A 14,510-nucleotide genomic window follows, 5' to 3' on the forward strand; every position below is an offset into this window, starting at 1 on the left:
TCTTGTTCTTATGTCGGTATTGTGCCTTTTGTATTAAATTCGGTTGCAATTTCTGTGTTTCATCGTCAATAAGAAGGTCCAAGGGATACAGTAAACCTGAAGTGAAGCATCGGAATCTAAAACTGGACTCACAGGTAGGTTCAAATCATAGAAAGTGAGAATGTCAGTCCTCTTGTACCTAAGTCGGCATTGTGCATTTAGTATTAAATTCGGATGCAATTTCTGTGTTTCATCGTCAATAAGAAGGTCCAAGGTATACAGTAAACCTGATATGAAGCATCGGAATCCAAAACTGGACACACAGGAGAGCATCAAATCATAGAAAGTGAGAGTGTCAATCCTCTTTTACTTAATTCGGCATTGTGCTTTTTGTATTAAATTCAGATGCAATTTCTGTGTTTCATCATCAATAAGAAGGTCCAAAAATACAGTAAACCTGAAGTGAAGCTTCGGAATCTAAAACTGGACTCAAAGGAGAATTAGATAGTGAGAGTGTCAGTCCTCTTGTTCTTAAGTCGGCATTGTGCCTTTTGTATTAAATTCGGATGCAAACTCTGTGTTTCATCGTCAATAAGAAGGTACAAGGTATACAGTAAGCCTGAAGTGAAGCATCGGAATCTAAAACTGGACTCACAGGAGAGGTCCAAATCATAGATAGTGAGAGTGTCAGTCCTCATCTACTTAAGTCGGCATTGTGCCTTTTGTATTGAATTCGGATTCAATTTCTGTGTTTCATCGTCAATAAGAAGGTCCAAGGGATACAGTAAAACTGAAGTGAAGCTTCGGAATCTGAAACTGGACTCACAGGAGAGGTTCAAATCATAGAAAGTAAGAGTGTCAGTCCCCTTGTACTTAAGTCGGCATTGTGCCTTTTGTATTAAATTCGGATGCAATTTCTGTGTTTCACCGCCAATAAGAAGGTGCAAGGTATATAGTAAACCTGAAGTGAAGCATCGGAATCTAAAACTGGACTCACAGGAGATGTTCACATCAAAGAAAGTTAGAGTGTCTGTCTACTTGTACTTAACTCGGCATTGGGCCTTTTGTATTAAATTCGGATGCAAACTCTGTGTTTCATAGTCAATAAGAAGGTCCAAGGGATACAGTAAACCTGAAGTGAAGCATCGGAAACTAAAACAGGACTAACAGGAGCGGTTCAAATCATAGAAAGTGAGAGTGTCAGTCCTCTTGTACTTAAGTCGGCCATGTGCATTTTAACTAAATTCGGATGCAATTTCTGTGTCTCATCGTTAATAAGAAGGTGCAAGGGATACAGTTATCATGAAGTGAAGCATCGGACTCTAAAACTGGACTCACAGGAGAGGTTCAAATCGTAGAATGTGAGAGTGTCAGTCCTCTTGTACTTAAGTCGGCATTGTGCCTTTTGTATTAAATTGGGATTCAATTTCTGTGTTTCATCGTCAATAAGAAGGTGCAAGGTATACAGTAAACCTGAAGTGAAGCATCGGAATCTAAAACTGGACTCACAGGAGAGGTTCAAATCGTAGAAAGTGAGAGTGTCAGTCCTCTTGTACTTAGGTCGGCATTGTGCCTCTTGTATTAAATTCGGATGCAATTTCTGTGATTCATCGTCAATAAGATGGTCCAAGGGAAACAGTAAACCTCAAGTGAATAACGGAATCTAAAACTGGACTCACAGGAGAGGTTCAAATCATAGAAAGTTAGAGCGTCAGTCCTCCTGTACTTAAGTCGGCATTGTGCCTTTTGTATTAAATTCGGATGCAATTTCTGTGTTTCATCGTCAATAAGATGGTCCAAGGGATACAGTAAACCTGAAGTGATGCTTCGGAATCTTAAACTAGACTCACAGGAGAGGTTCAAATCATAGAAAGTTAGAGTGTCAGTCCTCTTGTAACTAAGCCTGCATTGTGCCTTTTGAATTTAATTCCGATGCAATTTCTGTGTTTAATCCTCAATAAGAAGGTCCAAGGTATACAGTAAAACTGAAGTGAAGCTTCGGAATCTTAAACTAGACTCACAGGAGAGGTTCAAATCGTAGAATGTGAGAGTGTCAGTCCTCTTGCAATTAAGTCGGCATTGTGCTTTTTGTATTAAATTCGGATGCAAACTCTGTGTTCCATAGTCAATAAGATGGTCAAAGGGATACAGTAAACCTTAAGTGAAGCATCGGAATCTAAAACTGGACTAACAGGAGCGGTTCAAATCATAGAAAGTAAGAGTGTCAGTCCTGTTGTACTTAAGTCGGCATTGTGCCGTTTGTATTAAATTCGGATGCAATTTCTGTGTTTCGCCATCAATAAGAAGGTGCAAGGTATACAGTAAACCTGAAGTGAAGCATCGGAATCTAAAACTGGACTCAAAGGATAGGTTCAAATCATAGAAAGTGAGAGTGTCCATCTTCTTGTACTTAAGTCGGCATTGTGCCTTTTGTATTAAATTGTGATGCAATATCTGTGTTTCATCGTCAACAAGAAGGTGCAAGGTATACAGTAAACCTGAAGTGAAGCATCGGTATCTAAAACTGGACTCACAGGAGAGGTTCAAATCGTAGAAAGTGAGAGTGTCAGTCCTCTTGATCTTAGGTCGGCCTTGTGCCTCTTGTATTAAATTCGGATGCAATTTCTGTGATTCATCGTCAATAAGATGGTCCAAGGGAAACAGTAAACCGGAAGTGAAGCAACGGAATCTAAAACTGGACTCACAGGAGAGGTTCAAATCATAGAAAGTTAGAGTGTCAGTCCTCCTGTACTTAAGTCATCATTGTGCCTTTTGTATTAAATTCGGATGCAATTTCTGTGTTTCATCGTCAATGAGAAAGTCCAAGGGATACAGTAAACCAGAAGTGAAGCTTCGGAATCTTTAACTGGACTCACAGGAGAGGTTCAAATCATAGAAAGTTAGAATGTCAGTCCTCTTGTAGTTAAGCCTGCATTGTGCCTTTTGAATTTAATTCCGATGCAATTTCTGTGTTTAATCGTCAATAAGAAGATCCAAGGAATACAGTAAACCTGAAGGGAAGCATCGGAATCTAAAACTGGACTCACAGGAGAGGTTCAAATCATAGTAAGTTAGAGTATTAGTCCTCTTGCACTTAAGTCGGCATTGTGCCTTTTGTATAAAATTCGGATACAATTTCTGTGTTTCGTCGTCAATAAGAAGGGTACAAGGTATACGGTACACCTGAAGTGAGGCATCGGAATCTAAAACTGGACTCTCAGGAGAGGTTCAAATCATAGAAAGTGAGAGTGTCAGTCCTCTTGTTCTTAAGTCGGCATTGTGCCTTTTGTATTAAATTCGGATGCAAACTCTGTGTTTCATCGTCAATAAGAAGGTGCAAGGTATACAGTAAGCCTGAAGTGAAGCATCGGAATCTAAAACTGGACTCACAGGAGAGGTTCAAATCATAGATAGTGAGAGTGTCAGTCCTCATCTACTTAAGTCGGCATTGTGCCTTTTGTATTGAAGTCGGATTCAATTTCTGTGTTTCATCGTCAATAAGAAGGTCCAAGAGATACAGTAAAACTGAAGTGAAGCATCGGAATCTGAAACTGGACTCACAGGAGAGGTTCAAATCATAGAATGTGAGAGTGTCAGTCCCCTTGTACTTAAGTCGGCATTGTGCCTTTTGCATTAAATTCAGATGCAATTTCTGTGTTTCATGGTCAATAAGAAGGTCGAAGGGATACAGTAAACCTGAAGTGAAGCATCGTAATCTGAAACTGGACTCACTGGAGAGGTTCAAATCATAGAAAGGTAGAGCGTCAGTCCTCCTGTACTTTAGTCGGCATTGTGCCTTTTGTATTAAATTCGGATGCAATTTCTGTGTTTCATCGTCAATAAGAAGGTCCAAGGGATACAGTAAACCTGAAGTGAAGCTTCGGAAACTAAAACTGGACTCAAAGGAGAGGTAGAAAGTGAGAGTGTCAGTCCTCTTGTACTTAAGTCTGCATTGTGCCTTTTGAACTTAATTCCGATGCAATTTCTGTATTTTGTCCTCAATTAGGAGGTCCAAGGGAGACAGTAAACCTGAAGTGAAGCTTCGGAATCGAGAACAGGACTCAAAGGAGCGGTAGAAAGAGAGAGTGTCAGTCCTCTTGTACTTAAGTCGGCATTGTGCCTTTTCTATTAAATTCGGATGCAATTTGTGTGTTTCATCGTCAATAAGAAAGTCCAAGGGATACAGTAAACCTGATGTGAAGCATCCATATCTAAAACTGGACTCACAGGAGAGGTTCAAATCATAGAAAGTTAGAGTGTCAGTCCTCTTGTACTTATGTCGGCATTCTGCCTTTTGTATTAAATTCGGTTGCAAACTCTGTGTTTCGCCATCAATAAGAAGGTGCAAGGTATACAGCAAACCTGAAGTGAAGCATCGGAATCTAAAACTGGACTCACAGGATAGGTTCAAATCAAAGAATGTGAAAGTGTCCGTCTTCTTCTACTTAAGTCGGCATTGTGCCTTTTGTATTAAATTGGGATGCAATTTCTGTGTTTCATCATCAATAGGAAGGTGCAAGGTATACAGTAAACCTGAAGTGAAGCATCGGAATCTAAAACTGGACTCACAGGAGAGGTTCAAATCGTAGAAAGTGAGAGTGTCAGTCCTCTTGTACTTAGGTCGGCATTGTGCCTCTTGTATTAAATTTGGATCCAATTTCTGTGATTCATCGTCAATAAGATGGTCCAAGGGAAACAGTAAACCTCAAGTGAAGCAACGGATTCTAAAACTGGACTCACAGGAGTGGTTCCAATCATAGAAAGTTAGAGTGTCAGTCCTCCTGTACTTAAGTCGGCATTGTGGCTTTTGTATTAAATTCGGATGCAATTTCTGTGTTTCATCGTCAATAAGAAAGTCCAAGGGATACAGTAAACCTGAAGTGAAGCTTCGGAATCTTTAACTGGACTCACAGGAGAGGTTCAAATCATAGAAAGTTAGAATGTCAGTCCACTTGTACTTAAGCCTGCATTGTGCCTTTTGAATTTAATTCCGATGCAATTTCTGTGTTTAATCGTAAATAAGAAGGTCCAAGGTATACTGTAAACCTGAAGGGAAGCATCGGAATCTAAAACTGGACTTACAGGAGAGGTTTAAATCATAGAAAGTTAGAGTATTTGTCCTCTTGCACTTAAGTCGGCATTGTGCCTTTTGTATAAAATTCGGATGCAATTTCTGTGTTTCGTCGTCAATAAGAAGGTGCAAGGTATACAGTACACCTGAAGTGAAGCATCGGAATCTAAAACTGGACTCACAGGAGAGGTTCAAATCATAGAAAGTGAGAGTGTCTGTCCTCTTGTTCTTATGTCGGCATTGTGCCTTTTGTATTAAATTCGGTTGCAATTTCTGTGTTTCATCGTCAATAAGAAGGTCCAAGGGATACAGTAAACCTGAAGTGAAGCATCGGAATCTAAAAATGGACTCACAGGTAGGTTCAAATCATAGAAAGTGAGAATGTCAGTCCTCTTGGACTTAAGTCGGCATTGTGCATTTAGTATTAAATTCGGATGCAATTTCTGTGTTTCATCGTCAATAAGAAGGTCCAAGGTATACAGTAAACCTGAAGTGAAGCATCGGAATCCAAAACTGGACTCACAGGAGAGGATCAAATCATAGAAAGTGAGAGTGTCATTCCTCTTTTACTTAATTCCTCATTGTGCTTTTTGTATTAAATTCAGATGCAATTTCTGTGTTTCATCGTCAATAAGAAGGTCCAAGAAATACAGTAAACCTGAAGTGAAGCTTCGGAATCTAAAACTGGACTCAAAGGAGAAGTAGAAAGCGAGAGTGTCAGTCCTCTTGTTCTTAAGTCGGCATTGTGCCTTTTGTATTAAATTCGGATGCAAACTCTGTGTTTCATCGTCAATAAGAAGGTCCAAGGGATACAGTAAACCTGAAGTGAAGGAACGGAATCTAATACTGGACTCACAAGATAGGTTCAAATCATAGAAACTGAGAGTGTCAGTCCTCTTGTACTTAAGTCGGCATTGTGCCTTTTGTATTAAATTCCGATGCAATTTCTGTGTTTCATCGTCAATAAGAAGGTGCAAGGTATACTGTAAGCCTGAAGTGAAGCATCGGAATCTAAAACTGGACTCACAGGAGAGGTTCAAATCATAGATAGTGAGAGTGTCAGTCATCATCTACTTAAGTCGGCATTGTGCCTTTAGTATTGAATTCGGATTCAATTTCTGTGTTTCATCGTCAATAAGATGGTCCAAGGGATACAGTAAAACTGAAGTGAAGCATCGGAATCTGAAACTGGACTCACAGGAGAGGTTCAAATCATAGAAAGTGAGAGTGTCAGTCCCCTTGTACTTATGTGGGCATTGTGCCTTTTGCATTAAATTCGGATGCAATTTCTGTGTTTCATGGTCAATAAGAAGGTCCAAGGGATACAGTAAACCTGAAGTGAAGCATCGGAAACTGAAACTGGACTCACAGGAGAGGTTCAAATCATAGAAAGTTAGAGCGTCAGTCCTCCTGTACTAAAGTCGGCATTGTGCCTTTTGTATTAAATTCGGATGCAATTTCTCCGTTTCATCGTCAATAAGAAGGTCCAAGGGATACAGTAAACCTGAAGTGAAGCTTCGGAAACTAAAACTGGACTCAAAGGAGAGGTAGAAAGTGAGAGTGTCAGTCCTCTTGTACTTAAGTCTGCATTGTGCCTTTTGAATTTAATTCCGATGAAATTTCTGTATTTTATCGTCAATTAGAAGGTCCAAGGGATACAGTAAACCTGAAGTGAAGCATCGGAATCTAAAACTGGACTCACAGGATAGGTTCAAATCATAGAAAGTGAGAGTGTCCGACTTCTTGTACTTAAGTCGGCATTGTGCCTTTTGCATTAAATTGGGATGCAATATCTGTGTTTCATCGTCAATAAGAAGGTGCAAGGTATACAGTAAACCTGAAGTGAAGCATCGGGATCTAAAACTGGACTCACAGGAGAGGTTCAAATCGTAGAAAGTGAGAGTGTCAGTCCTCTTGTTCTTAGGTCGGCATTGTGCCTCTTGTATTAAATTCGGATGCAATTTCTGTGATTCATTGTCAATAAGATGGTCCAAGGGATACAGTAAACCTGAAGTAAAGCCTCGGAATCTTTAACTGGACTCACAGGAGAGGTTCACATCATAGAAAGTTAGAATGTCAGTCCTCTTGTACTCAAGCCTGCATTCTGCCTTTTGAATTTAATTCCGATGCAATTTCTGTGATTAATCGTCAATAAGAAGGTCCACGGAATACAGTAAACCTGAAGGGAAGCATCGGAATCTAAAACTGGACTCACAGGAGAGGTTCAAATCATAGAAAGTGAGAGTGTCTGTCCCCTTGTACTTAAGTCGGCATTGTGCCTTGTGCATTAAATTCGGATGCAACTTCTGTGTATCATGGTCAATAAGAAGGTCCAAGGGATACAGTAAACCTGAAGTGATGCATCGGAAACTGAAACTGGACTCACAGGAGAGGTTCAAATCATAGAAAGTTAGAGCGTCAGTCCTCCTGTACTTAAGTCAACATTGTGCCTTTTGTATTAAATTCCGATGCAATTTCTGTGTTTCATCGTCAATTAGAAGGTGCAAGGTATACAGTAAGCCTGAAGTGAAGCATCGGAATCTAAAACTGGACTCACAGGATAGGTTCAAATCATAAAAAGTGAGAGTGACTGTCCTCTTGTACTTAAGGCGGCATTGTGCCTTTTGTATTAAATTGGGATGCAATATCTGTGTTTCATCGTCAATAAAAAAGTGCAAGGTATACAGTAAACCTGAAGTGAAGGATCGGAATCTAAAACTGGACTCACAGGAGAGGTTCAAATCGAAGAAAGTGAGAGTGTCAGTCCTCTTGATCTTAGGTTGGCATTGTGCCTCTTGTATTAAATTCGGATGCAATTTCTGTGATTCATCGTAAATAAGATGGTCCAAGGGAAACAGTATACCAGATGTAAAGCAACGGAATCTAAAACTAGACTCACAGGAGAGGTTCAAATCATAGAAAGTTAGAGTGTCAGTCCTCCTGTACTTAAGTCGGCATTGTGCCTTTTGTATTAAATTCGGATGCAATTTCTGTGTTTCATCGTCAATAAGAAAGTCCAAGGGATACAGTAAACCTGAAGTGAAGTTTCTGAATCTTTAACTGGACTCACAGGAGAGGTTCAAATCATAGAAAGTTAGAATGTCAGTCCTCTTGTACTTAAGCCTGCATTGTGCCTTTTGAATTTAATTCCGATGCAATTTCTGTGTTTAATCGTCAATAAGAAGGTCCAAGGTATACAGTAAACCTGAAGGGAAGCATCGGAATCTAAAACTGGACTCACAGGAGAGGTTCAAATCATAGAATGTTAGAGTATTAGTCCACTTGCACTTAAGTCGGCATTGTGCTTTTTGTATAAAATTCGGATGCAATTTCTGTGTTTCGTCGTCAATAAGAAGGTGCAAGGTATACAGTACACCTAAAGTGAAGCATCGGAATCTAAAACTGGACTCACAGGAGAGGTTAAAATCATAGAAAGTGAGAGTGTCAGTCCTCTTGTTCTTATGTCGGCATTGTGCCTTTTGTATTAAATTCGGTTGCAATTTCTGTGTTTCATCGTCAATAAGAAGGTCCAAGGGATACAGTAAACCTGAAGTGAAGCATCGGAATGCAAAATTGGACTCACAGGAGAGGAACAAATCATAGATAGTGAGAGTGTCAGTCCTCTTTCACTTAATTCGGCATTGTGCTTTTTGCTTAAATTCTGATGCAATTTCTGTGTTTCATCGTCAATAAGAAGGTCCAAGAAATACAGTAAACCTGAAGTGAAGCTTCGGAATCTAAAACTGGACTCAAAGGAGAAGTAGAAAGTGAGATTGTCAGTCCTCTTGTTCTTAAGTCGGCATTGTGCCTTTTGTTTTAAATTCGGATGCAAACTCTGTGATTCATCGTCAATAAGAAGGTCCAAGGGATACAGTAAACCTGATGTGAAGGAACGGAATCTAATACTGGACTCACAGGATAAGTTCAAATCATAGAAACTGAGAGTGTCAGTCCTCTTGTACTTAAGTCGGCATTGTGCCTTTTGTATTAAATTCCGATGCAATTTCTGTGTTTCATCGTCAATAAGAAGGTGCAAAGTATACAGTAAGCCTGAAGTGAAGCATCGGAATCTAAAACTGGACTCACAGGAGAGGTTCAAATCATAGAAAGTTAGAGTGTCAGTCCTCTTGTACTTAAGTCGGCATTGGGCCTTTTGTATTAAATTCCGATGCAAACTCTGTGTTTCATAGTCAATAAGAAGGTCCAAGGGATACAGTAAACCTGAAGTGAAGCATCGGAATCTAAAACAGGACTAACAGGAGCGGTTCAAATCAGAGAAAGTGAGAGTGTCAGTCCTCTTGTACTTAAGTCGGCCATGTGCCTTTTAATTAAATTCGGATGCAATTTCTGTGTCTCATCGTTAATAAGAAGGTGCAAGGGATGCAGTTATCATGAAGTGAAGCATCGGACTCTAAAACTGGACTCACAGGAGAGGTTCAAATCATAGAAAGTTAGAGTGTCAGTCCTCTTGTACTTAAGTCGGCATTGTGCTTTTTGTATTAAATTCGGATGCAAACTCTGTGTTTCATAGTCAATAAGAAGGTCCAAGGGATACAGTAAACCTGAAGTGAAGCACCGGAATCTAAAACTGGACTAACAGGAGCGGTTCAAATCATAGAAAGTGAGAGTGTCAGTCCTCTTGTACTTAAGTCGGCATTGCGCCTCTTTATTAAATTCGGATGCAATTTCTGTTTCTCATCGTCAATAAGAAGGTGCAAGGGATACAGTTATCATGAGGTGGTGCATCGGACTCTCAAACTGGACTCACAGGAGAGGTTCAAATCGTAGAATGTGAGAGTGTCAGTCCTGTTGTACTTAAGTCGGCATTGTGCCGTTTGTATTAAATTCGAATGCAATTTCTGTGTTTCGCCATCAATAAGAAGGTGCAAGGTATACAGTAAACCTGAAGTGAAGCATCGGAATCTAAAACTGGACTCACAGGATAGGTTCAAATCATAGAAAGTGAGAGTGTCCATCTTCTTGTACTTAAGTCGGCATTGTGCCTTTTGTGTTAAATTGGGATGCAATATCTGTGTTTCATCGTCAACAAGAAGGTGCAAGGTATACAGTAAACCTGAAGTGAAGCATCGGTATCTAAAACTGGACTCACAGGAGAGGTTCAAATCGTAGAAAGTGAGAGTGTCAGTCCTCTTGATCTTAGGTCGGCCTTGTGCCTCTTGTATTAAATTCGGATGCAATTTCAGTGATTCATCGTCAATAAGATGGTCCAAGGGAAACAGTAAACCAGAAGTGAAGCAACGGAATCTAAAACTGGACTCACAGGAGAGGTTCAAATCATAGAAAGTTAGAGTGTCAGTCCTCCTGTACTTAAGACGGCATTGTGCCTTTTGTATTAAATTCGGATGCAATTTCTGTGTTTCATCGTCAATGAGAAAGTCCAAGGGATACAGTAAACCTGAAGTAAAGCTTCGGAATCTTTAACTGGACTCACAGGAGAGGTTCAAATCATAGAAAGTTAGAATGTCAGTCCTCTTGTAGTTAAGCCTGTATTGTGCCTTTTGAATTTAATTCCGATGCAATTTCTGTGTTTAATCGTCAATAAGAAGGTCCAAGGTATACAGTAAACCTCAAGGGAAGCATCGGAATCTAAAACTGGACTCACAGGAGAGGTTCAAATCATAGAAAGTTAGAATATTAGTCCTCTTGCACTTAAGTCGGCATTGTGCTTTTGTATAAAATTCGGATACAATTTCTGTGTTTCGTCGTCAATAAGAAGGGTACAAGGTATACGGTACACCTGAAGTGAGGCATCGGAATCTAAAACTGGACTCTCAGGAGAGGTTCAAATCATAGAAAGTGAGAGTGTCAGTCCTCTTGTTCTTAAGTCGGCATTGTGCCTTTTGTATTAAATTCGGATGCAAACTCTGTGTTTCATCGTCAATAAGAAGGTGCAAGGTATACAGTAAGCCTGAAGTGAAGCATCGGAATCTGAAACTGGACTCACAGGAGAGGTTCAAATCATAGAATGTGAGAGTGTCAGTCCCCTTGTACTTAAGTCGGCATTGTGCCTTTTGCATTAAATTCGGATGCAATTTCTGTGTTTCATGGTCAATAAGAAGGCCCAAGGGATACAGTAAACCTGAAGTGAAGCATCGTAATCTGAAACTGGACTCACTGGAGAGGTTCAAATCATAGAAAGGTAGAGCGTCAGTCCTCCTGTACTTTAGTCGGCATTGTGCCTTTTGTATTAAATTCGGATGCAATTTCTGTGTTTCATCGTCAATAAGAAGGTCCAAGGGATACAGTAAACCTGAAGTGAAGCTTCGGAATCGAGAACAGGACTCAAAGGAGCGGTAGAAAGAGAGAGTGTCAGTCCTCTTGTACTTAAGTCGGCATTGTGCCTTTTGTATTAAATTCGGATGCAATTTGTGTGTTTCATCGTTAATAAGAAAGTCCAAGGGATACAGTAAACCTGAAGTGAAGCATCCATATCTAAAACTGGTCTCACAGGAGACGTTCAAATCATAGAAAGTTAGAGTGTCAGTCCTCTTGTACTTATGTCGGCATTGTGCCTTTTGTATTAAATTCGGTTGCAAACTCTGTGTTTCATAGTCAATAAGAAGGTCCAAGGGATACAGTAAACCTGAAGTGAAGCATCGGAATCTAAAACTGGACTAACAGGATAGGTTCAAATCATAGAATGTGAAAGTGTCCGTCTTCTTGTACTTAAGTCGGCATTGTGCATTTTGTATTAAATTGGGATGCAATTTTTGTGTTTCATCATCAATAAGAAGGTGCAAGGTATACAGTAAACCTGAAGTGAAGCATCGGAATCTAAAACTGGACTCACAGGAGAGGTTCAAATCGTAGAAAGTGAGAGTGTCAGTCCTCTTGTACTAAGGTCGGCATTGTGCCTCTTGTATTAAATTTGGATCCAATTTCTGTGATTCATCGTCAATAAGATGGTCCAAGGGAAACAGTAAACCTCAAGTGAAGCAACGGAATCTAAAACTGGACTCACAGGAGTGGTTCCAATCATAGAAAGTTAGTGTGTCAGTCCTCCTGTACTTAAGTCGGCATTGTGCCTTTTGTATTAAATTCGGGTGTAATTTCTGTGTTTCATCGTCAATAAGAAGGTCCAAGGGATACAGTAAACCTGAAGTGAAGCTTCGGAATCTTAAACTGGACTCACAGGAGAGGTTCAAATCATAGAAAGTTAGAGTGTCAGTCCTCTTGTACTTAAGCCTGCATTGTGCTTTTTGAATTTAATTCCGATGCAATTTCTGTGTTTAATCCTCAATAAGAAGGTCCAAGGTATACAGTAAACCTGAAGTGAAGCATCGGAATCTAAAACTGGACTCACAGGATAGGTTCATATCATAGAATGTGAAAGTGTCCGTCTTCTTGTACTTAAGTCGGCATTGTGCATTTTGGATTAAATTCCGATGCAATTTCTGTGTTTCATCGTCAATAAGAAGGTCCAAGGGATACAGTAAACCTGAAGTGAAGCATCGGAATCTTAAACTGGACTCACAGGAGAGGTTCAAATCGTAGACAGTTAGAGTGACAGTCCTCTTGTACTTAGGTCGGCATTGTGCCTTTTGTATTAAATTCGGATGTAATTTCTGTGATTCATCGTCAATAAGAAGGTCCAAGGTATACAGTAATCTTGAAGTGAAGCATCGGACTCTAATACTGGACTCACGGGATCGGTTCAAATCGTAGAAAGTGAGAGTGTCTGTCCACTTGTACTTAAGTCGGCATTGTGCCTTTTGTATTAAATTCGGATGCAATTTCTGTGATTCATCGTCAATAAGATGGTCCAAGGGAAACAGTAAACCAGAAGTGAAGCAACGGAATCTAAAACTGGACTCACAGGAGAGGTTCAAATCATAGAAAGTTAGAATGTCAGTCCTCTTGTACTTAAGCCTGCATTGTGCCTTTTGAATTTAATTCCGATGCAATATCTGTGTTCAATCGTCAATAAGAAGGTCCAAGGGATACAGTAAACCTGACGGGAAGCATCGGAATCTAATACTGGAGTCACAGGAGAGGTACAAATCATAGAAAGTTAGAGTATTAGTCCTCTTGCACTTAAGTCGGCATTGTGCCTTTTGTATAAAATTCGGTTGCAATTTCTGTGTTTCATCGTCAATAAGAAAGTCCAAGGGATACAGTAAAACTGAAGTGAAGCATCGGAATCTAAAACCGGACTCACAGGTAGGTTCAAATCATAGAAAGTGAGAATGTCAGTCCTCTTGTACTTAAGTCGGCATTGTGCATTTAGTATTAAATTCAGATGCAATTTCTGTGTTTCATCGTCAATAAGAAGGTCCAAGGTATACAGTAAACCTGAAGTGAAGCATCGGAATACAAAACTGGACTCACAGGAGAGGATCAAATCATAGTAAGTTTGAGTGTCAGTCCTCTTTTACTTACTTCGTCATTGTGCTTTTTTTATTAAATGCAGATCCAATTTCTGTGTTTCATCGTCAAAAAGAAGGTCCAAGAAATACAGTAAACCTGAAGTGAAGCTTCGGAATCTAAAACTGGACATAATGGAGAAGTAGAAAGTGAGAGTGTCAGTCCTCTTGTTCTTAAGTCGGCATTGTGCCTTTTGTATTAAATTCGGATGGAAACTCTGTGTTTCATCGTCAATAAGAAGGTCCAAGGGATACAGTAAACCTGAAGTGAAGGAACGGAATCCAATACTGGACTCGCAGGATAGGTTCAAATCATAGAAACTGAGAGTGTCAGACCTCTTGTACTTAAGTCGGCATTGTGCGTTTTGTATTAAATTCCAATGCAATTTCTGTGTTTCATCGTCAATAAGAGGGTGCAAGGTATACAGTAAGCCTGAAGTGAAGCATCGGAATCTAAAACTGGACTCACAGGAGAGGTTCAAATCATAGATAGTGAGAGTGTCTGTCCTCATCTACATAAGTCGGCATTGTGCCTTTTGCATTGAATTCTGATTCAATTTCTGTGTTTCATCGTCAATAAGAAGGTCCAAGGGATACAGTAAAACTGAAGTGAAGCATCGGAATCTGAAACTGGACTCACAGGAGAGGTTCAAATCATAGAAAGTGAGAGTGTCAGTCCCCTTGTACTTAAGTCGGCATTGTGCCTTTTGCATTAAATTCGGATGCAATGTCTGTGTTTCATGGTCAATAAGAAGGTCCAACGGATACAGTAAACCTGAAGTGAAGCATCGGAATGTGAAACTGGACTCACAGGAGAGGTTCAAATCATAGAAAGTTAGAGCGTCAGTCCTCCTGTACTTTAGTCGGCATTGTGCCTTTTGTATTAAATTCGGATGCAATTTCATGTGTTTCATCTTCAATAAGAAGGTCCAAGGGATACAGTAAACCTGAAGTGAAGCTTCGGAGACTAAAACTGGACTCAAAGGAGAGGTAGAAAGTGAGAGTGTCAGTCCGCTTGTACTTAAGTCTGCATTGTGACTTTTGAATTTAATTCCGATGCAATTTCTGTATTTTGT

Source organism: Schistocerca piceifrons, chromosome X (genome assembly GCF_021461385.2).
Source record: "Schistocerca piceifrons isolate TAMUIC-IGC-003096 chromosome X, iqSchPice1.1, whole genome shotgun sequence".
Lineage (NCBI taxonomy): Eukaryota > Metazoa > Arthropoda > Insecta > Orthoptera > Acrididae > Schistocerca > Schistocerca piceifrons.